The sequence below is a fragment of the Acanthochromis polyacanthus genome, chromosome 2 (genome assembly GCF_021347895.1).
Source record: "Acanthochromis polyacanthus isolate Apoly-LR-REF ecotype Palm Island chromosome 2, KAUST_Apoly_ChrSc, whole genome shotgun sequence".
NCBI classification, from domain to species: Eukaryota; Metazoa; Chordata; class Actinopteri; family Pomacentridae; genus Acanthochromis; species Acanthochromis polyacanthus.
The window spans coordinates 25,694,913-25,720,038 of NC_067114.1; the positions used below are offsets into that span (position 1 = coordinate 25,694,913).

The window sequence follows — 25,126 nt, forward strand, 5'->3', positions numbered from 1 at the left end:
AATCCTGCGACTTAATAAGACTTCAAAAAAATTTGTTACACTAAGTGATATCCACCCGAATTATTGAAGAGAAGCAGTGGAGTCTGGCCAGACAGGACTGTTTCAAAGAGTGTAGAATGAGTGAATAATCCTGTACAGTGATATAGTGAGTTGCCATTTAGAAATCGCCTGCAATAGTACATGGTGATGGCTGGCAAGGACCGTTTTTTTTTTTTTTTTTTTTTTGAACACAATCTGTGTCTGCTGTCGGGGTGATGCATCGCTAATGACAGAAAGCAAGAGTGGTGTGGAAGCACAACAGCGCCTGGTGGCTACAAGGCCAGCCCTCACAAATATGTTCACAATTAGATCTCACATAGATGGATAGATGATGTTGTATGATGGCGGATCATAAATAGTCACTGTGGTTACTTTTCAATTTTAAGTACTTATTTTCACAAGCGAGAAATCGTGGTCAAAAGTCTCACAGTACAAATAGTTCTGTTTCTTTTAGTTCGGTATATCAACCAGCAACCTTCCACAAATCCTCTCGTCCAGTCTCCAGAATACTTTCGCCAAACACTGCTGGAAAAGAACAGCCAGGCGGGCAAGGCCCAGATGCCCAGCCATGGATAAGGCTTTTTGATGAAGAGCCCCCACCACCACCTCACCACCATCTATTCTCTTTCCCAATGCCTCCTCCATAAACAATGAAAAGTTAATGAAGAGGTAACTTAATGATGTAATGAATATGGCGGAGCCCAAGGTCAAAACTGGCTACTGTCTGGGGCTGGGCACAAGACAGGGCCAGATGATAACACATGGTTTAATATGCCTCCCTCTCTTTCTCTCACACACACACACACTCACACACAATCACAGAAACACACAGTCTGAGCATGCATGTAGATCTTAATATTATTTGTCAGCTGGCATTGAGAGAATAATCCTTGGCTTTAAATTGTTGTCTGCAGAAATATGCTTTGTAGCTTACGCGCATCTGTATCATTTGTCTGTGATGGAGGGAGATGTGTGTGTCCATGTACTGGTGTGTGCAGGGATGGAGGGATGAGAGTGTTTGAAGTGCTGTGGGTGGTAATAGTGTACACTGTATTGTGTGGATTTCCAGGTGTATGTGTGTGTGGGGGGGGTTAGTGGCATTTGCATTCTTTTCTTGAGTGTGTGTGTGTGTGTGTGTGTGTGTGTGTGTGTGTGTGTGTGTGTGTGTGTGTGTGTGTGTGTGTATTTGACAGTACAGGGACTTGTTCTGATGTTGGAGCTGGTGATTAAAAATTGAAAAGGTTTGAATGATACAGTCCAGAGTTTGGCGGATCCAGGTACGATCGATGGAGCTCTGGTGAATGGCCACCATCCCTGCCTGTTGGGCTGGAGAGCACTTGGGAGCGTATTTGTGTGTAAGCATGTGTGGGGTGTATAAGTTATGCCATTTAACAGTTAGCAAACCCCTTACATTTTAGATAGAGATTATTTTCCAGCGATTTCTCTTTTTTTTTTTTTTTTATTATGTTTCCTTTCCACATTGTTAGGTCTGGAATTGTGTAAGGGCTTGTAGCGGTTTCCTATCTTAAATAGTAAAGAAAACACCAACCAAACATCTGATTCATTGGGAGAAGTGGTACATGTGTAAAGTCAAATGAAGAAGAAGCGATGATGGTAAATACGAGAAGGAAAGGTGATAAGAAAGGACGGAGCAGACAGAAGTTCTTAGCTCGCGGTTTACCCAGCAGCCAGGTGCTCTCTGTCTTCGATCTGTTTGGCCTCTGCCAGACTAAAGAAGTGTCTACACCTCACTTTATCCCCTTATAGCCTCTCACCTCCACATGGAGGAAGTGAGCTGGAGACTGAGGCAGTGCCGAATGGAGACAAAGTAGATGAAGGAGAGGCAAGGAGTAAGAAATAGTAGCAAAAAGGAAATATGAAGGAAGGAATGGAGTGAACCAGGAAGATTAAGTGTTTCACCAATGCACAGACGTACTGAAAGCCAGACACCTGTGTTTTAACACTGCAGGTTAGCTGGGATGCAAACTTAAACTGCAAAATATGAACTCCAGTGGGAAAAATAAATAAATAAATAAATAAATAAAATTTTATATATATATACATACACACACACACACACACACACACACACACACACACACACACACACACATTTGTACTTCTATCTTAGTGAGGACATCCATAGGCGTAATGCATTTCCTAGAGCCTTACCCTAACCTTAACCGTCACAACTGATCGCCTAACCCTAATCCTTACCCTAACCCTAACCAAACCTCAATTCATACCTGTTCTCTAAAAACAAGTCTTCACCCTCAAACATGGCTGTTTCAAAGTGAGGACCGGCCAAAATGTCCTCACTTTGTAAAAATGTCCTCACTTTGATAGTTAAATGCAGAAAATGGTTCTCACAATGTAGCAAGTACAAGAACACACACACACACACACACACACACACACACACACACACACACACACACACACACACACACACACACACACACACACACACACACACACACACACACACATTTTGCAGACTGTTGCCCTCAAACTTCACAAGTGATACTATTTCTGCACTTCTATTAAAAGAAACACTTTAGTCAAGACGCTAATTTTCCACCTGCTTGTATCTTTGGTCTGCGAGGTCAGAAACTAGGTTTTAGGTAGTTGTAGTGCATTTACATGTGAAAACAAATGAGCACAGCTCATTGAAGCAGCACACACACCAAAACTCAACAGCTAGTGTGGGTCAGGCTTGTGGCTTCCTTTTAGAATAAATGATTCTGCAGATTCCTTCTTTCTCACTTGAATCCACTGAGAAAATAAGAATGTTTATTTCATATGTGTTTCTCATCATGACGATATCACCAAGCATTTAATACAGTGCAGCTTTTTCTCTTGGCAGAGTAACATCTTGTCTCCTCTTAGTGTATATATTTTCACAACCATCAAAAAGTGGTTTTGTGAAGGTACTATTTTAATTCTAGTTTAATCTGAAGGACAACAACTTGTAACTTGTCTTCTACCCATACAAACAGCTTGCCCTTATTTCATTTATATCCATTTACATATAGGATAAGATGTCCACTTTTACTAAAGACAAACCCCTATGTAGCAAAGTTGCCCTGCAAAACTCAGTCAGTTAACTATTGAACCTGAATGAGACTCATTATTGCATCCTGCATATTGTAATATGAGAATGAAACACTGAACATTATAATATTGAACTTTTTCAAGGAGACCAGCTATATGTAGGAGTTTGCATCATTATACATGGGGAAAGAAGTTATACTAAAGAGCTCAGATATAACTCACTGGTAGTAGCACAGCTAGAATACAAACTGTGACTTTTTCTGTGGTTAAGACATTGACATTCCAGTTCAGAGCGCATGCCTTAGTGAGTGTTTGTATTATGTTGTATTGACAATGTTTGCAAGACTAGTAATCTTTTTTCTTTTCTTTTTCCCCCAGTTCAGTTAAATGTCTGTGTATAATGTCAAAAAAGAACACATTTAAGTCATCTCATCTCTTTACATAGTAAGGTCAAGACTTGACAACATTATAGAGAGAAAACAGACAATTCCCCCATGGGCAAGCACTCGACAGAAATGGGAAGGAAAAAAATCCCTGTTCACAGAAAGAAACCTCCGACAGAACCAGACAGGGTAGACAGCCATCTGCCTCAACCAGTTGGGGTATGAGCAAAAGATGAGGAGTGAGAAACTTAAACAATTAACACTGGGCAGGTTGGTAGGGCCAGTAAAACCGGATCAGAAAAGAGCTCCAGAAACAGAGATACCTACAGAAAGATGCAGTGAGAGAGAGGACAGGGAGGGAAAAGCAAAGAAACAGAAGACAGAAAATTGAAGCCTAATAGTGGAACAGTGGTATAGAAATGCAGGGATGTGTGGGAGAATAGAAAGAAGGTGTTTAGTGCAACATGGGAGGTCCCCCAGCAGCCTGGGCCTATAGCAGCATAACTAACTAAGGGATGTTCAGGGTCACTAGAACCAGCCCTAACTATAACCTTTATTAAAAAGGAAAGTTTTAAGTCCAGCCTTAAAAATAGAGACTGCTTCTGCATCCTGAACCCCTAAAGGGAGCTGATTCTCCAACAGAGGAGCCTCTGCTTCTCATTCTACTTTTGGAAACTTTAATAACTACAAGCAAGCGTTGACCAAACCTCCCAACGTTCCTCACTGATTCTTGGGAACTGAGATTAGGCCTTTGCAAATTCTGCATTAAAAAGGAAACTAGTAGCTGATGTCAGACGACACAAAAGGTGGGATCAGGCTGCTGTTGTGAGAAAAGCAATATGTTTAGCCTTCAATCCTTCAGACGGCGTGTGCACGTCTACTAGAATAGGCTGTGGTGTGCGTAGTCTTTGTACGCAGCAGTGCCCACGGCATCACTTGTACTAACTCTCTATTGAAATCCATTTGTTGAAGTGTTTTCGGTGGCTCAGCAGGCTGCAGCAACTCAGCTATACTTGCTCACAACCTTTGTCATGAGTCATTCTCTCCCTCTCTCTCACAGTTTTTTTTTTCCCTGTCAATCTCCTATGTGTGTTAACAGCAGAATATACTAAACTTAGCATCCCCAAGGCAATCTGTGATCCATCTGATCTGCTGGACAGCAGGCATGTTAATGCACTGGCACTGTAAGATATTATATTATAAGCATGGATGCTCTATTATTAGACGATAAGAATAGAATATCTGCTGTGAGTGTTTTATGAAGGTCAAAGAATTGACTCAAATATTTCAATGCTGACCTAGACTGCTTTGCATATATCATCACATTACTTGCATTCTTATTTTAAAACCCATTATGTAACCTAAATGTGGTTTTAATGTGCACTTAGGGTTTGTTTTTTATGAGGAACACTTTAAATAAAATGTGCAAAAGACCACACAGTGAAGATAAGAAGAGCATTAGCTTTTTTTTGTCTTTCATACTATGTCCAGTTTGGCAGTTACAGTTATGTATAAACAACAGCAAGGGGAAATTAGCAATGTGTTTAAATGTAGCTAATATTCTAATGAGTTTATACCATGTCGGCCAGGCACATCTAAGAAGTTGATTTCTTGATAAGGAAATCTTGTGAAATCACCATTAATCAAGATCATGGATGATCTTGAAACAATCACACATAATAGCAGCACGCTAAACACATGTGGGTCTTAACAGGATGCACATATCTCACAGTTTGATCTTCTAAGTAGCATTGATAGCCTGCAAGAACAGCCTGTGTATGCTGAGAGCCGTTTTAACTCAGGGTCATTTTGACAAAATGTAAACACTCAATCTCCCCATCAAATTCCATTAAACCCTGTAAGAACACAAACACAAACTCCAAAAAGAAGCCCCCAAGCAGTGGCATTAAACAAGTGCTCTCATTTGGACATAAATAGTGTGATCTTACTCCCATAAATCATGCTGAGATTGTACATTTGGCCCCAGCAAAGGCTTCAGGTTCGCACACCCCTTCTGTAAACAGGTTCTCCTTCAGCCTCTCACATCCTCAGTATGAGTCGGTGTGTGATGTGTGAGGCTATGTTTGCTTGTGTGTATCTGTGTGTGTGTATGTGCGCGCAAGGTTACTGGGCTTGATCCATTTTAAAAAGTCTCGCTGTAATCAAAAACAATAACTGCTCTAAGCGTAAACTCTTCCAAACCCCCACCCCCCCACCCCTCCACACGCCCCTACCCTCTCCTTGAAGTATGAAATAATATTCTGTGTGTGGGCCCTGGCCGAACACTGAGAACGCAAACATTTCACAATAAAGTTGTTTAAATAAATGCCTTGGCATAGATGGCTGGGAGATAGAGGACATGCTGCGTTAATTACAAGCCCCCGTTAAAATAAACTGCCGGTATAAAATATGACTCTCTCCCTCTCTCATTCTTGGGGATTTGAACCTATAAAATATCAGCGAGGTGTGTACTTCAGATGTGCTGTTTGGAGACCAAACACAACAGCAGCTCTTCTGGTTGGAAATTGGAAAAGAGAGCTAGACAGACAAAGAAAGAGAAAGAGGGGAAGGGGGGCAAGATCCGCAAAAAAACACAACAGAGCTCTACAATCAACAAAGAAAGCAGTGTTTATTCTACATTTAAAGACTTATGAATTCTTCTCGCCCCCGCCTTGCCACTGCATGGCATTAACTGAAAGGGAAATAGCCCAGTTAAGCGCCGGGTTTATTATTCTTCAAACTCTTGTCTGAAAAGTAATATGCTTTAAAGGCACAGTAAATGTACTGATGTGCTCCCCCCTGTATCTGTTTCAGCCTTTCCCTTACCAAGCAGTATGTCTGTGTGTGCAAGTGAGTAAAGTTACATTGCAAAGAGAGAGGCAGAGAGATGGATTATTTTTCCTGAAGTGTGGACTTAAGTTTTTGCTCTGTGCTGCTGGGTGGCCCACTCCGCTTTAGCCGTGTTAACATAAGAATAGAGTGGTGAGGGAGGGGAAGGAGGGGCTGGGTAGCCGGGTTGCTGGTTTAAATTATTCTGTGCCTCCACTGCTGCATAGCAGGAGCTGTTGTTATCCACTTAGAACATCAGACGATTTGTTCCTTCTCTCTCCCTCTTCTCTCCTTCTCTCAACCCTGTGGGCGTCTTTATTCGGGACCCTTTGTAGCGGTGTTATTTTATAATGCCTGTCCAGGGTGTACCTCATTCCCTGCCACTTGTATGCTTGTCCTATTTGGATTTTTTTTCTTTTAACATTCAGGAAAAACAGAGCTTTTAAAATGACGTGTTGCTTCCTGGTTTCACCATGCAAAAGCATCGTAACTGATTTGTTGTGCTCTACTTGATTGGCAAGTTGATGTGTTCCACCTCCAACTAAGCTAAACTTCAGTCAGAAGATTTTGTCCCATGTGAGGATTACCTAAAAAATTCTAAATATCAAATGTTAGCTCTCCTGGCTGCCATCCAAGCGCAGTGACGAGGGCTCTGACGCTTGCAGGCCCAGATGAGGAATGCAGTTATGAGAAGATGTTTGTATACATTCAGCCTGCGCCTTGGAAAGCAACGATGGTGGTTGCTTAAAGACATCTGGATGCGATGAAATGCCATTTGTCTAAACAATCAAGAGTCTTACCAAAGCCACCCAATGCGCGCTGTGCTTTTAGTACATACTTGTGCAATGTGCTTGAACAGAAAGGGATAGCCTCCTGACAAATATTTCATTGCAACAGCCTCATGGGATCTCAAAATGAGCCGCTTCTTTTTTTAATAAATACGACTGGGGCAAGTCAGTGAGATTCTAATCTAAATATATAATTTCGGTGCTTATTCGTTTCACTAGAAAATGGAAAATGGTGAACAATAGCATCTCATATTCTGTGTCTGACCATCAGCCGCTATGTCAGCAAGGAATTTCAGAGTGTTTAAATGAACTTTAACTTGACTTGACTGCAAAAGGTGCAACATCTACTTGTTCTATGCAGGCTAAAGACACAAAATCACTACATAAGCAACTAGAGAGGAAATGAAGCATCATCTGTCAAAAGAAATGCCACATCTTTAGATTTATTTTCTAATTAATTCCATTTAAACAAATGGTCTGGGCAGTCATGGCAGCCAGTGTTCTGACTATGCCAATGGTGTGTATGTGTGTGTGGTGGTGGTGGTAGTGAAGGGGGCAGGCAGACATGACTGGGATAATAAGCGTCATGGAATCTAATCAGATTTCTAAGAGGAATTGATTGTTGTGAGGCAGCCGGTGCAGGAATGGGGTTGACAATAAGCTGAAATTTAAGTGTTAATTTTTATGCTAATCCTCTGGCATCTCTGTCTGATGCAATTTGGTCCAGCAGCCCCTCGACTTTGCGCCGCAAATATGAAATTGTCCTGCGTACAGAGAAAATGTCAGCTTGCCAGACCCTGAAAGCTTGTAATTTATTAGGTATGTTTCTATTAGTATGTGTCACAGTTGTTAGAGAGCCACATGCGCAGGCAGGCAGCCACACCACCTTGTTCTCTCCCTCCCTTCCCTTCTCTTTCTCTATATCTCACTCATTCTATTACTCTCCGCCAACTTGTCTCATCCTCCCTTCTCCACCTTTATTTTTTTTCCCTCTCTCCGCATTGGCATCCATTTCTTTAGCATGTCATGCACATGCACGCATGCACACACACAATGGCACACACACCATGGTCTCGGCTCAGTGGCTGCTACACTGGGGCCTTAATGTGTTATCATATATCGGGTGGTCCTTGCCCCCTGGACAAAAGGCTATTTAATACAATTTAATGACATTCCGAAGAATTTGTGTGTGTGTGTATGTGTGTATGTGTGTATGGGAATGGGGGGAGGAGAGGAGTTAGGGCTGTTGGTGCAAGAGGATAAAAGCAAGAAGGAGGGAAAGGAGAAAGAGAGAAAAAAAAAAACAAAACAGAAAGGCAGAGGCCCAGAATTAAACAGCCTCTGTTTTTCATGGCTCACCAATACAAATATTGCAGTGTAAAACGCATGCCTTTGATGCCTAAATATCACTTTTAAAATCCTTTTGAGACCTTTCTTGTCTCACCAAGGTGTTCTAATCTGTCTTTTTTTGTTTTGTTTTGCTATTTTTCTTAAATCATGATCTTAATCACAAAAATACTCCATTAGACCACTACGCCATTGAAAAAGTCAGAACGGTTAAGACAAATCTTGATATTACACCTCATTTTGATACTGTTTAAAGTATTATTTTACCACCATTCACTGTATTTATATTCTGTATGTACATGTTTCATTATTACCGGTCATTCATATGCAAGATTCACATAACGATACACAAGAGATGTACACTACATAAATGGTGCATGTACATGAAGACAAAAGCTGGTGCATCTGCACATTTTACCTATAATGTGGAAAACATCTCATTTTTAACAGAACACTCACACCCAACCCATTATATTTTCAAAAGCAAATGTAGTCAAAGAAAATAAGTTGAAAATTTAAATTTAAAATTTTGCATGCAGAAACCCCCCCCCAAAAAAACAAAAAAAAAACAACGTCACAATAAGGAAACATTCAGTGACTGTGTCTGCAAAGTTGAAGAACGCTCACACTCAACAGATCTGTAAGACCACTCCTGGAAAATATGATTAACGTTTTTATGGGTCTCAATGGAGGCCGGTCAATAGAAGGCGCACATACAGCTTTCCACCAGCCATAAAGCTTAAGTGTCAAATTTTTGCTCTTTTAGCTGTTATATCTACTGTTCGACAGTTTAGTTTATAACAATATATGCTTTGTAAGCTCATCACAAGATCTTTTTGTGAAATACAACTCCAAGGCAAATCGTACCTATAATTAGTAAAGTAAGCAAAACATACAGTATTTCCCTTCACATTAGCATCAGATAAAGATACTCAACTATATTACTTGAGTGTAATTAGTTACTTTCCACCACCAGCTGTTTATAGGAAAAGGAAAGTCAGTTTTGACAGGTGTCATCTGTGAGGTGTAACAGAAAGAACCGGGACAAACAATGAGTTTTCACAGTTATTTTCACCAATTTTTTCCCCCATTTTCTCTTCCTCTGTGTTCTATGTTTAGTCATCTTCTTCTTTATGTTTAAACACTGATAAAATCGCAGTGCTCCCTGCTCATATGTTGAGTGGTACTAGAAAGCCAGTTAAAACTGTACTCAGTGGGCCCAGAAAACACACTGAAAGGTTTGGATGCAATTCACATATAGGTCAATTAAATGCAACAACATCTGCTCTCTCCCTACCATTTGCATATAGCATTCATATGTTAATGATGTCCCTTGTTTTTTTTTTTCTGCATGTGTGTATGTGCATGTGTGTTTGTGTGTGCTATTTGTTTCTCTCTTTTTTTTTCCTGTACTTCCTCCCCTCCTCCAAGTCTCTTTGTATCGCCAAACAAAAAGAGATGCTGAAAATTCTGATTCATACTTCCTTTTTTGAAAAAAACAGATACGCCCGTCCTATTTTCACTTCCTCTCGCCTAACGATTAAAGGGGAGGTTAGACGAGTGCCACAGTTGTTCCATTGCCATGCCCCTGATTTCGACAAGAAGCCCCTTTAACAGCAGAGAAGGCGAGGCCCTATCTCTTCCCCAAGCAGCTTAATGCCTTATAAATCAATGATGACACAGATGGACTAGCGATAATCTATTTAGAATGCCTCACAGCAAATATTGTTGTGCAAATGATTAGACAGCCAGTTATTTTAACTCAGACCCCTAAACCCAATCTTCCGCTTCTCCTAATGCTCCTCAGATTTATAGTAGTAATTTGGGATTTGACATTTTTGTTATTTGAAGTAAATTTGGCAGAAAACAGATGTACAAAATGGCGAAAATTAAAAGTGAAATCAGGTTGTGCCAGGGCAATGTGTGTCTACATGTTTGTTTGTCTGTGTGCATGTGTGTTTAAGAGTGACGCTGTATGTGTGTGTATGTGTTTGGGTGGCATGGGCAGCTTGAGAAACAAAAGACACTGGTGCTGGTGCCTTTGCCAAGGCCATAATGATAAGGCATGTTTCTTCAAAGATGGGGGAGGCAGACCTTTTGCAGAATTGTATCTCCAGGGCATTTGTGTGTGTGTGTGTAGGTGTGTATCTGTGTGTGTGTGTCTGTGTGTATTCGACAGTCTAGTGACACGATGGGGGTTAATGGCAATCCAGGGTCTCTGCCCCTTTTCATGGTCGATGGGTCTCAATTTAGCGTGTGAGGGCGAGGAGGAGGAGGAAGAGAAGAGGAGGAGCTGGAGGAAAAAAGAACAGAGGAGGAGTGCAAAAATGAAGTGGAGGTTGTCAGACGTGGCAGCTGCTTGGAGGCCCTGATAAATATAAGCCCTTATTGATCGGTTGAAAATGAAAGATCCCCGAGTGGCGTGCAGTATTTAGCTTCTTGTCTGCCTCGCGTCAGCGGTGGCCTTGCCTTGGAGGGATAGATTTTCAGCTGTGCCTCCGGGCACCGCAGCGCCCCGGCTTTGATTTCATCTTTAACCTTTTTCAGCTGCGTTCCCTTGACCTCTGAAGCAGCGCTTACTGAATTTGTTAGATTTCCATCTTGACATCGACCCTTCCCCCACCTCACGCTCGTCTTCCTTTCCACTCGTCACTGTCTTCTTCTTAATGCTGCATCCCCTGTCCATTTTCCTCTTCACCTCTCAGGTCTATATTTCATTATCACCTCCTGTTCTAATCCTTCCCCTCCTCTGTTGCCTCCCTCTAGGTGGCCATTCCAGTAAGCAGTAGTCAGTGAGGAGCGACAGTGAGAGGTCTCTTGATCTTACCAGACAGGTTGCGCACCAGTATGCAGTTGGTGTATTAAGGTAAGTTCACACACTAATCAGAACTTAGCTTGGAGCAAAATGTCCTCAACTCGATGATTTTTCACATTTTCCAAAACCCTGTACGATATTTGCTTCTCCCACTGTAAGGATAAAATAACAAGACACGTATACACACACAAATAAATGCACACATGCGCTCACACATTCCAACTGTTCGTCATTCACTCACCATTTAGTCTTATCCCCAAAGGCACTCTGTCTTAAACCAAAACACACACACACTCACGCACACACACACTCAAACAGCTACAGTACACTGCTGCTATGTGCGCAGACAGAACTTGTAACAATCTGGATTGTGATAATCTATGATAATCATCCACCACATGCCACCTAAAAACGCACATGGGTGGCATTCAACACCCACACTGGCACATTGCTTCAGTGTATCTCGTCTCCCTCTGCCACTCTCCTCAATGTCACTACCTCCAGCGTCAATGTCACCACTCGGCTCCTTATTTCTCTTTTATGTATGAGGAGGCTCGCACTATAACACACAGTGAAGGGGGGAAAAAGGAACGAATCTTGAACAATTTATGTTTGGCATTAGTGTAATTGAATCCCACTCGTATATCAAAGTAAGAAAGTTGCGAGGTGTGGGTGATATAAATGCAAGGTAGGGATCCATGAAAACACAGATCTGTCCCTCCCCTTTTCCTTGTCTCTTGAACAATGTCTCCCATCTCTTTTTTTCCCCTCCCCTCTCCCCCCTCCTTTAGCTAGATGGATGATAAATTCCCAGCTACAGAGCCAGCAACAGCTGTTGGCAGACAGGCCTGATATGAGAATAGCAGCATAGGATGAGCAGGCATTAAAAATTAATATGCTATTTAGCCTAGGTGTATTTTAGGTATTTGACATTTTCATGTCCGGGACAGACTAAATTTATTCATAGTACAGAAAAAAAATAATAAAAAAATACAAAAAAGAGGAATGGGTGTAGGGATGAGGGTGGGTGATGCAGGGAACACTAAGTGAAGGCCATTCTGGTTTTATGGTCACCCTGTTTCACTTTGCCTCCCACCACAGTGATCACTGTGTATGTGTGTGTGTGTGCGTGTGTGTGTGTTATATGTCTGCCTCAGAAGAGAATATGACAAGGCTGGTAGTAATGATAACACCGCACACAAGTGGAAACTGTTGTCCAGTAAGGCTACTTTTATCTACTCATGGAAAGTCTAGATTAGTGAAAGTGTATGTAGCACAATAGCCAGGCTGATTTTTAAATGTGAACTATGTTGATACAATGCGATGCCTTGTGCTAGTGCTGAAAATCTGTATAATAATCTTCAGTCTTACTGTTAGAAAATGTCTTGTCACACTTATATTACAATCTTCCCTGTAATCCAACTCTAACAATTGTGTGAATAATAACTATTTTACTTCAGAAACAAAACCTCTGGCAGGATGCGGTTGTTACAACATTATTTATTTATTTTCCCAACCTCAGCTAAGATGTTTTTTTTAGCAAACCATAAGATGATAGATATAAAAACTGCTGCATGTATTAATTGCATTTGTTTTGACGATGTTGTCCTGCTAATATATGAGTTGGATCATAAATTATAAATAATGACTAACAACCTATTTTTCATTCAATTTGTATCATTTATTGATTATTTAAAAATGACTGAATGATGGTTTGTTGGATAATTTCTATTCTTAAGTTTGTTTAATATGATGGCCAGATGTTTCTATAGATTTAATGGGATCTAATTCATGTTAGGTGGTGCTTTGTAAGCCAACTATTTATGTTAATTACTACAAGCCTTAGTTAGAACTTCATTATAGCCACAGTTTGCAAATCAGTTTACTCCAACTACTTTTTTTTTTTTTACAAATGCCTTACACACTATCCATAGATGATTTCACAAATCAAAAACAATTGCAATCAACAGCTGTACCTTGATAATAGTGATACAAATACTGTTTTTTAATGATTTACAAAATAACTCGTTACTATTAGCAAAGTCTTGCAAATATGTGATCCAATTAGTTATGTAATGTTTCAAGATGTTTTACAGACAATTTCTAAAAGCCTCACTAATCATTTAGTCAACATTATAAAATTACTTAAACTAGTATTTAAAATACTAATAGTAAATAAACAAATATGTGCATTTTAAAAATGAAAATAAAACGTTTTAGGCAGAAGAGGAAGTAAAGTATTGGATGACCACAGTAATTAATGACCTGCTGTGATGATCAGTGGGTCACTGAGTCTAAAGTACAGTGGAATCTCAAAACGAGCTAGCTGGAACACTGTGTAGAGGGAGGGACATGTCCATGATGGACAGCAGAACTGACAACATGCTACTGCATATAGAATGTACAGATCCAGTCCCGGGACAGAGCTGGCCTTCTGAATATGGTTATTGAGTAATTTGGTGTCATCTATGTCAGGCTTTTGTGCCATCAGAAAATGGCACTGCCCATCACAGACTCACAACACACTAGCAGCATGGTGGCAAATACATGCACAGCCAGAGTCTCTGCATGAAAAGTGCCAACTTTGGCCCTTCCTGCAGAGAGCCACAGTTTCTGATCCAGTTTAGTTTTCGACCCACGTGAACCCCCAGGTATTTGTAATCCTCTACCACATCCACCAACTCTCCCCTAATGGAAAGAAGAGACAGAGTACCCTGAAGTCTACCACCAGTGTACAAGGTCAAGAGAAAAGAGGGATTGACAGTCCTCCATTCAGCTTCAGCACTGCTCACCACGGTGGCAGACATACGCAAGTCACAAACTGTGAGTGAGTGATCAGGACATCAATGGACAATCAGCCTGCATGGTGGTCATCTTCTTCAGCTGGCTTAATCGTGTCTATGGTAAAGGGAAATCGAATAAATAATGCAAATAAAGATAACATGATTCTGACGCCAGCGTTTGGCTTGTCCAGATGGGTGTAGGCATGGTGAAGTAGGTGTGTGATGGCAACGTCAACTCCTACATCCAGTTGACAGATGAACAGGAGGAGTTCCAATGAAGGCTTGACCAGTGGTTGGAGGAAAACTAGGAATAATCTTTCAAAAGCCTTTGGATATATTAACATTACCCCTCCTGTATTCCTTGGTGGCACCGGTATGGGTCTTCTTGGGAACAGGAATCAGGTATTCAGGTCTTGGATATAGGAATCAGGTATTCAGACAAAAGATGAGGTACAAGAGTTGTTGAATGACACACTCCTGACATAACGAACCTTGAGCATCCTTGGGCTCATTCCGATCAGCAACTTTTTCTGTGTAACCAGTGATGGTCCTCGTGCCTACAGACCTCCCTGGTGTCTTTCTGGTGCTGTTTCTGCTCCAGCTTTCTCTGATAGGTCTGCTATCTCTCTCTGACTGGATACACTGACTGTTGTTTTTGGACCTTGTTTATTGCCTCCCCTGACCTGAACACCCTGTTTTCTGCATCCATGAGTGCTTTGATGTTTTTGGTGACCTTGGGCTGCTTGTTGTTAAAACAGTATATACTTCTGACTGAAACAGAGAAGAAAGAAGACAATATACATGACTGAATGATCTGTCAATCCACCTATGTCTGTTATGTTTGACAGGAGAAAAACATCCCAGTTGGTGTGCTGAAAGCAGTCTAGCCAGGAACTCTTCATCTCCTCAGACCACTTCCTCACAGCCTTGATAGTGGTGGATTGATGCATGGCAGATGATCTGTACATTGACTGAATATGGACAAAGTTGTGGCTTGATCTCTCAAGGGCAAGGGAGATAGTGTCACTTTAAGCTTCTTTGACATGAGCATACATCAGATCCGGAAACTTGTCAACAGTGGTAGGGTGATCCACTGTCAAATGATTTAAGTTCCCAGAGATGGTGAAGAAAGTGTGACCGAGCAGAGTCTGGAGTCTCACAGGAACAAAGTGGGTGATGCCACACATCGATTTCGGGTTAGTTGAGGGATGTTAACAGCAACCGAGATGGCAAAATAAAATTCTCTGGGTATGTTGGATGCATGTTGGCCCACTGCTAACTGCTCAATGTCCGGACTGCAAAAACATTCCCTCGCTACAATGTGACCAGGATAGCACCATGTTAATAAAAGCAGAAAGTCCTCTACTTCTTCTTCTATCTTGACACTCATGGATTGATCCATGTCTGTTCAAATAATGTTAAAGCTGTAGATGGTAAGAGCATGATTGCAAGCATTGTCTTATAGCCATGTATTACTGAAACATACAACACTGCACCCACATGGGGTGCCCCTAATTCCTGCATTGGAAAAGGGAGATGCAGCTGATGTCAACTCTTCTATATCTGTGTGTGTTGTCTGGACCAGACCTTTTACCTTTTTTCTCAATGTTCCTTCTGTCCAACATGTTATCCTACTAATTTCTCCCATTGTTATTGTTCTGGTTACAGCATGATTAGCTGTTCCCTGTTGTTAATAAAGTGAGTGAAAAGTTGTAGGTCAACTGTCAACAGTACCATAATTGAAAAAACTACAACATGACGAATGAACACAGCCCAGCCATCATGTCCAGACATGATTGTCATGAAAAAGAAATGAGGGGCAATGGTAACATTCTGCAAATGCAGTTGGCACATGTGGAGGAGACAATTAATGGAGGCTTTTGGAAGATGATGTGATAGAACTGCACATTTTAATAACAGAGCGAGGGCACTGTGTGGCCATTTTGTGTGTGTTTGGGTTGGACTTAAAATAACAGTCATTTTGAGGTGATTTGCATGCTTCAAAGAACTGAGATCCCTTTAAACCCAAATTTGGAAATTGGGAGCACTTTGACTCAGCTTTTTAAAAATAAGTAAAGTTTTAGAAAAAGCCAGAGAACAAACTAAATATGCTGTTGATGGAAAATAGCTACTAAAGAACTGTTCTGCAGGTCAAACACAAGACCCCTGTAGGTCCTGACAACAAAAGCACAAGTCCCATGCAGGGCCATACTAGGACAGGACTCTTTCTTTATCGCTCCCTCGCTCCGTCCCTTTCGCTCCACCTTTGGTGATTAATGGCTAATGCTGCTCTAGTACATCTTTATATCCCTCCTCATCCTTCCCTTGCTAATCATGGTCAAATCTTGGGCATGGCCTGGATTTGGGTTCAAACTGAAAAAGTGGGATTGGATTGCACTGGAAAGGGTTTCAAGTTCTCAAAGCATTCATACCTTCCAATTCCTTTCTTTACATACCTTAAAGTAGCACTTAGTTTCGCACCTTTATTCTGTGTTCATCATAAGAAAATGAGGTCAGTCGGTCAGGGGAGATACGCTGTCCCCCTTCTGTACAGTAGTAAGGTGCAGTCCAGCTATATAACAGTTTATGGCACTTTAGAAAATTATTTGTTGTAAACCACAATTCAGGTGTTTTCTTTTGTGTTGTTCATTTTTATTTTTATTTTTATTTTTTGGAAAATGGACCAGTAGAATTCTCTTTCCATTCAGAAAAAAAGATGTAGTAAGGTTTAAAAAATATATATAGGTAGGTTCTTCATAAGGTTGTGTGAAGAGCTGACATACATTGAACTGTAATATCAATTTTTAAGATATGTAAACAATCACATATCACTGATGAATTATTAAACAATTGTATAATCAGCGAACATTTATGCTTCAGTCTATTTACAGTGTTCCAAATTGTTATAGATGTGTATACATATATGTATGTTCAATCTAAAATATAGTGTGATACAAAAAAATAAAAATTAGTTGTTAGCTTTTTAATCAAAATTTTTGCTTGTTTTACTTCTTATGCTTTTTTGGTAACTTGTATCTGTCTGATTGGGCTTTTAATTAGTTTGACAGATGAGCTTAATTGAAAGGAAACCTACTGTTAGAGGTTGTTCCACATTCTCATGCAACATGGGGATGAAGAAAGATCTTTCTGAAGATGAAAAGTGTGGAATAGTGCAACGTTTTTGCAGAAGCATCAAAACTAATTTTTTTTGTGAACACTGAAGCAAAAATCACTTACGTGTAAAAAGATTTGCGATTGATTTGGACTACAGACAAATTTCCAATAGTCCAATAGGGAAAGCTTTCATTTAAATAATGTATAATATTTAAATGGCAGTTTACAGAGTAACAATCAGGGCCGGAATATTAGGAAGTAAGATGGTAGGTTTCTAAGGCTGTCGAAATGCTCACTGCAAGATATGGAGAGTTCTTACCTGACTATCCTCTGCATGTTCTAAAAATAATAGGAAATTATTTTCACTGATCATGATGATCACCATCATCCCCAGTGAAAACCTGTTGAGCATCCTTAAAAGGAGGCTCAAAATGAGGCAGGATGACAGTATACCTTGAAACAGCAGCTCTGCGAGGCAACACTGGTATCCTCAAATGAAATACAGACATGAATTATACCTGTAAGTTCAATGTTTAAGAGAGGTAATGTGAGAGATTGGTACATGCAGCACATTAATACTTAAACTTTAATTTTGTGTGTGGGTGTCTCTGTATGTTTGTATGTTCTGTTCATGCAAGAATTAAAACAGAAGTAAGAAATATATCTTAATTGTACTGAGTGTTTTATAAGAAATTCATAAAAAAACTGTGAATGACCAATTTTAAAGAAAAAGTGTCATCATGTAAACATATCATCTGCATAAGTCTGTACAGCATGTAGAGGCCATTTTAAGGAAATAGTTTAAAAATCTGCTTACCTTCAAGTGTTGTGATAATTTTTTTTGCAGAGCTTTCAATTCCACCCCCTGCCTCTCTTTGAGGGCAGTCTTTTTTTCAGCCATTCACTGACTCTTGACAACATCAGTGAACACTCACAGGAACTCCCTGACAACTGTTACCCCATGAGTCTACTTCAGTTCACTGATAAAAACCCTGAAATTTGACTAAAAACATCAGAAAATGTTACTTTTTTTTGAAAAAATATATCTAAAGATCAAGAATGAATTTTTCACATATTCTTGTATTTATGCATGTCAGAGTTACACATTAGGCATACATTAGGCAGTGTCCAAGAATTCTTGAGGAGGTGAAAACTTTAGTCAATAAACTTAATCACAACCACACTGAATCAGTGTGCAGTTCTCACTCACCATCAGTGTCCTAACAATCTAACATCATTATCACTTCACATTGTCTTTATTTATACCTCTGCTTTAGCAATTACACCATCCACATCATTCTTATTTCACCCCTCACGTCTTTCTGTTTCAACACTTTGTCTGCTACTTTTTCTATTTCCTGTCTTATTTTTCCCACTTTCACCCTCCCTCTCGCCTCCTTCTCTCCATGTGCATTGCTTCCACACTTGGCAGCAACTTCCCGTCGCCGTACAGCACAGTACTGTATATACTCTGACTGTTATTACCTTGGGGAACGTTTAGCAGCTCCGTGTTTAACACCATAACCTCTGCTACATCAGCAGTGGCAACAGAGTAGAAAAACCCGGGAGGTGGAAACCAGAGACGGCTCGTGTTAGGCGAGCATTCGACTGATCACCACAATAAAGACGACAGGAGGGAGAGAGAGAGAGAGCATGTAACAAGTCTGCTTTATTTCAACCTATTGGATGATCAGTGATTCTGAAGGGGAGGGATAATTTCTTGCGATATCTCTCACTACAAAGTAAACAGAAATCAAAGCCCTTCACGCGCCGAGACAGAAGCACTATATGAAAGAAACTATCTTAACAACCTCCCTCATTTGTGCTCTTTTTTCCTTCTGTACTTCCCATTGATTTCACGTAACTAGTGTTAAGTGAAACTATTTGACACACAATGGATCCACTTGACTTTCTGTCTAATAGGTAGGTGGTGATTGGCTCCCTATGGTCAAACAAAACCTCTAATAATGATCAGACTTTGTTTATTATCCATCCAAAGGAAAAACAGTTAAATTGAGACATGAAGGTTTTTTTTTTCTTTTCCCTTTGAGTTGTTGCCAGTTTGCATCGCAGTGTAGTTTTCAACCTGTCACAATGGCCATTGTGCCTTTGAGGCTACAGGCTCTTGGCAGATGTCGCTCCCTGTCATTCAAATACCCTGACTAACACATTGTACGCATCAACCGGCCCCCACCTTACCCAGCAACCCGCAACACACCCCACTCATTCCCCTTCTGCCTGATAGGGATCTGTGCGTGTTAACTGTCATCCAGGAGTTTTAGAGGTCTAGGGGGGCAACCTGACAGATAACAGGACTACCAGAGGAGTCAAAACAGAGTCATGTCCACGTCCATGAATGTGCTTGTTCACAAGCGCCTGAGAGAAAGTGCGTACACGTACCAAACAAAGCATTGACAGCAACTCAGGGAGCGACAGGGAGAGTGTTCAGGGCGGTTGGGCAGGGAGACAGAAGCTCCTGTGTGCGTGTTTGTGTGTGCGCATTTGTGTGTGCGCGTGTGTGTTAAGACTGGTTTATCTAGATTTCACCTGTTATTTTCCCTTTTGCCCTCTGTCTGGGTTGCCAGCTACTTCTTGATGCAAGATGGACAGAGATGGATGGACAGAGGAAAAAAAAAACCTAAAAAAAGTGCGTCATTTCAAATTTCCACAAAAGGCCATATGTGTTATCAAAGTAACTTCCAGCATATTAGCAACAAGAAGCCCCATCCCCCTCGTATCCTCTGTCCTTCCTCCCAGCACCCACCGCCTCCCTCTCCTCCTTTGTGGCATTGCTCGCTTGCCTCGGCAAGTTTCCTGAATTAAACTGCCGGCTTCCTGTTCTTTTATATGCACAGCCACATCTGGGGAGCCCGCTCGCAGGGCCCCGCCGCTTAATAACAATCACCTTCCCTTTCACTCGGCCCTGATTGTTTCTAATTCACCCTGACAGATAGTAGCTGACAAGCCGCCCGCGCCTCCCTCCCTCCGTGACCCGAGCTCACTCAGCACACTTATAAGGCCTGTCATTTTTAATATTTGATTTTCACTTCGTAAAAAGTTATGTGTTTTAGAGCTGCCACAGACACCCCCACCCACAAAATCACATGATGAAATCACTATTTAACTGAAACCATGTCAAATGGCCGTCCCTCCCTTGCCTCTTCCTTCTTAGCTGTTTCACATCATCCCTTTTTAAGCTTCCTGCTCTCCATCTCTGCTTCCTCCTCTTCCATTAATTGTCTTTTTCCTCTCTTTCTGCCTCCATCATTTCCACCTTCTCCCTTCTTTCTGTCTCTTTCACTCAATCTCTTCTTCTCTCTCCTCTCCTCTCCCTTAGTTTATGAAGACAAGGAATGAAGCAGCAGGATTGTACAGACTCATGCGTAAGCCAGTCTCTAACCCACAAAGAGCCATGTTTGTAGCCACATTCATCCAGGTGCATACAGTACAAAGCCACACAGCTAAGAACAGTTGTATGCATCAACAAATAACCACGTCCATCCGTCAGACATGCATCTCACAGGCTTCCAGCATTATTTGCTTTCCATTGATTCCCATTAAAGATATATGGAGCCATGTAAAATGCATCTCAAGTAGGCTGATCATTAAATGAAAGGATGGATTCATTGACAGCTTGACGGATGACATTTTGCCAAGCGATCCATACAACCCTTCAATAAAAATACAATTTGGAGACAAAGGGGAAAAAAAGAGGAAAAAAAACTACGACAGCTGTGGTAGAGAAGCAGGGAAAGACAATGATTAAAAGATGAACACATAGGTGGACACAGTACGGGGTGGACATACCCGTAGAAAACATGCATCCGTGTTTTGTCTTTGAGTTTTACAGACAACATGATATTAGGGCATGGTATGAATCTGGAATGGGTTTCAAAACAATATTTGCTGCCAACATAGGAAGTCCTTTGCCCTGCATGTAGCCAGACTGAACGTTACAGTAGGTTGTGGAGGCCAAGGTGATGGATGAACCTATGGGTCTGACCCCAGTCACACACCAGGATTCAATGTTCCCCTTTTATTAAGAGCCACCACAGTGTTTCCCTAACCTACACCAGTGTTTTTGTTGCTTAACTCTAACCATACCTTAACCTAACAGAAACTGACAAGAAGTCCTCAAACTCATACCACCACAGACGTCGTATGTAACGTCCACCGGAATACGACCCATGAGAGCGTATTTACGTTAGCGCCCCTACGGGGAAAAGGAACGCATTACAGGATTTAATTCGTGAAACGGCTTTTCCGTCGCGAAACGGCTTTTTCCTCACTTTCCCAACACGGGTTTAGGGTTATGTTTAGGGTTATGGTTAGGGATAGGGATAGTGTTAGATAAAAGTTTGTTCATGGTGACGTTTCACCTGCGACACTGGAGTGTTGATATTTACTCAACCGCTAAAGGTCGAAACGTCAAAACGTAACACTCAGTCGTAATACGGGCGTGTACAGACGACCTATGTGGTCGTTTTTTGTTTGAGGACAGGCTCGAAACTGATCAGCACATATGAGCTGCCCCACTGGCCACAAAGCTTATTTCAGCAGCGGCAAGCTCTGTTTTAAATGAGCAAATATTGTTTTCTTGCTTTCCTTTAAAAAAATACTTTTATCAGCATTGCAATATTACTTCAAAAGAAACTACTCAATATAGAATTAAGTGCAGAAACAGATCTGTTTTGCATTCTCTTTTCTAATGGGCACCATTCCAGCCATCCAATACTATTTCAACATTAGCTTTGTTCCGTTCCCGCCTCAGTCTATTACAAGTAAACAGGTGTAAAAGGGGAGAAGAAGACGGCGCCCTAAGAGCAATAAAACGATGGGATTTATGAGTGATTGGCTGAGTAGCTAATCAAGACCTCACACAAGGGAAGCTGTCTCTGCATTCCTCACTCCATCAATAACTGTAGCTTATTATTAGAGAAGCAGAGACTTAACCACTCTGTTCAAGCCTTTTAAGAAATTAAGCGTTAAGGCTAATATTTGTTATCAGTAAAAGAAGCGCTGATAAAATAAAAAATCTCTAAATGGTAAGAGATTGCTCCAGGCGCAAATACTAGCTGGTTTGGATAAAAGGAATGATTTTGGATTTGGGTTAAAAACAACTGCTTTGGTTTCAGAGATTGACCTTTCACTAGGTCTCTACTGTCTGCTCTCGAAATGGGGCATAAGGTGCCAGGAAAACCTCCATTAGTGTTAAAGAATCCAACCCATTTTAAGCACTTAAACTAAAATTTCATTCTGCAATTTCTAAGTTTCCTTGGTCTGTTCTCTCTACACCAGGGGTTTCAAACTCCGTTCCTGGAGGGCCACTATCCTGCATGTTTTAGATGTTTCCCTCTTCCAACACACCTGATTCAAATGATCAGGCTCGTTATCAGGCTTCTGCTGAGCTTGATGATAAGCTGATCATTTGAATCAGGTGTGTTGGAAGAGGGAAACATCTCAAACATGCAGGATAGTGGCCCTCCAGGAATGGAGTTTGACACCCCTGCTCTACACCCTACATATGACAGCTGAAAACCATCATACAACTAATAAAATGCCATTAGATCACCAAATCATCAACCAACTCTGCAAACACCTCCTCTCATCTTTGCATTCAGCCTCGTGCACCCAAACACCGTCTAGCAAACGCACTCTCCCCAGCCCCACCCCGCCTGCTAAGACGCACTTCTATGTCGGGACACCGAGGTGCCCCGGGCGCACCCACTGCCATTCTCCGTCTTTACCCAATGACAAAAACACAACTAATTGGAGTACCACTGCATGTTTTCACTAAAGGCACAATTTAATTACATTTGAGCTGGGAATGAGTATTTTGGGAATGTCTGTATGTTCATTCAAACAAATGGAGCGAATGAAAAGCAATATTTGTTTTGCTTTGATTAACAAACGGGAAGGGTAATTTGTCAAGGAGAAAAAGAGTGAGGGCAGAAAATCTCAGTTTAACCCCCAGCTCTCCAGTGGTGAACTGCTCTCACTCTGCTTCACTCATGCTCACATACAGACACGCACTCCATCCTTCCCTAAACGTCCCCCTCCATCCTAAACACACAACTTTTGCTCCTGGCTTTGTGACTCTGACCTCCCTCTTCTGCTCTCTTTTTTCTTATTTCTTTCCCCGTTTTATTTTATCTGCCTTGCATTTCTGCCCAATCCGTCGCTCTCTGTTTCGTGGTCCTCCTGTTCATAAATGCTTTATTAATAACTCAGTGAATAATGTAAAGAGTATTGTTTTCTCCAAGGTTGTATTAATAAACATGAATGAATTTATTTGTCTTCACCAAAGCATGATTAATGCACATTAATGTCTGGATATTGCTCACTCTGCCCTGCATCACCAAGCACATATCACCCCAACCCCCATGCTGTCTCTGCCACCAAAAAAAGAAAGAAAGACCTATCAATGTTAAATATTTATGGCATAATATTAATGGTTTTGTAAAGAAAATAACACGTTATTAATCCTCTGATTAACAACTGATTAACCTTTTTTATTAAACACGTGATCCGTGCATCATCGACTCAGGATATGTCGACTGACTGCGCTGCAGAATAATTATTTTTGTGTCTTTTCTAATTGCAAAAATCGCATGGCTGAACTATATGTGTGTGTATGTGTTTTTTTTTTTCTTTCTCTTGCCTTGACACATGCATAGATTCACCACTCACACTTGTTCAAACAATATGAGTTGTATGTAGCCAAGATGACAACGAGGGCTGAAGGAACGGAAGAAAATAAAACACACAAAGATAACTGGCAAATTCTTTCACACTGACGGAGAACAAGAGCAGCACCTAAATTTAGAAGCAGATTTTTTTTTTTAAACAATGGGGTTTAATTCACGTATCCGTTTATTCTGCAGTCACTGGCATGGGGTGGGAAAGTGGAATGAAAACACAGCTGAAGGACAAAACATTTTCTCTTCTTTTTTTGCCATTGCTCATCTCAAAGCTATTGTCTGTGTATTTATAGTTCTTGTCAACCGAAAGACAATTATGCTATGCTTTCTGACATGGTGGAACTGACTTCAGGTTGGAGAAGACTGAATTAGATGCAAAATGAATCTGTAGTCCAAATCCGCCTGTTTTTTTGTTTGTTTGTTTGTTTGTTTTTGGTTTTTTTGCCCTTTAGTAGTGTTTAATTGTGAAAATGATTCACTGTTTGCACATTGCTCATAGGGTTGCTTCTTGCAGTATATTAAAGATGTTGCATTACTAGATAGTATGCAAGACATCTTTTGCTAAAACTAGAAGAGGTGGAACTAATTTAGATTTTCTGCTTCATTTTGCTGTCTCATTTTGTCTCCAACAATATATTGTATTCAGTGGCCTAAGAATATGTGCCCTTAGATGTACGTCAAACACACTTCACAATTCTACTCCGAGGTTCTTTTTTCCCAGAATATGTTCAGGTGACACAACCTCTTCAACATTCAGTGCTTTGCCCCAAACCAAGCATTACATCTATCTCTGTAATATACAACAGTTATTATTACAAGAAAGCAAGTACATTTTGACAACATCCATGACTGTGGATTTGTGGTTTTCCCTTTTGAGAACCTGAACATCATCGCTTATGACTTCAGTGCTACATGAAAACAGAACACCACTTCATCTTGTGACTTTCCTATTTTGGCATTTATACAAACGGCAACAAAAGTTGACTTGGTGCAAAGTCATGATTTCATTCATTTTATTTGAATTTATTAAACAACCAAGTTAATCTATTTTGCAATTATGATGCACATGTTCACGTTTTTTTTGAAGTTGCTGTCTTAACACATATGGAGAGAACACATAGAGTCATAATGTAAATAACTGTCCGTGTTTAAATGTCTTTTCTTCAAACCACATTTATGAAACCAAGCTCCCCACAATCAGCTTACCTCTGATTTATGTAATGTCCTTTATAAAGCTTGCCCCATATCCATTAAAAAAAAAAAAAAAAAACTG

General features: G+C 40.7%; 1 protein-coding gene across 5 annotated transcripts in view; it reads left to right on the forward strand.

The window, feature by feature from the left end:
- znf536 (zinc finger protein 536) overlaps window positions 1–25,126 on the forward strand; it is a 237,376-nt gene that overhangs the window by 68,962 nt on the left and 143,288 nt on the right. For all 5 annotated transcript variants that reach the window (XM_051941512.1, XM_022191829.2, XM_051941522.1 and 2 more), the window contains exon 4: window positions 11,207–11,306. The gene's annotated coding sequence lies outside the window, so the exon portion shown is untranslated. The remainder of the gene's footprint in view (window positions 1–11,206; window positions 11,307–25,126) is intronic.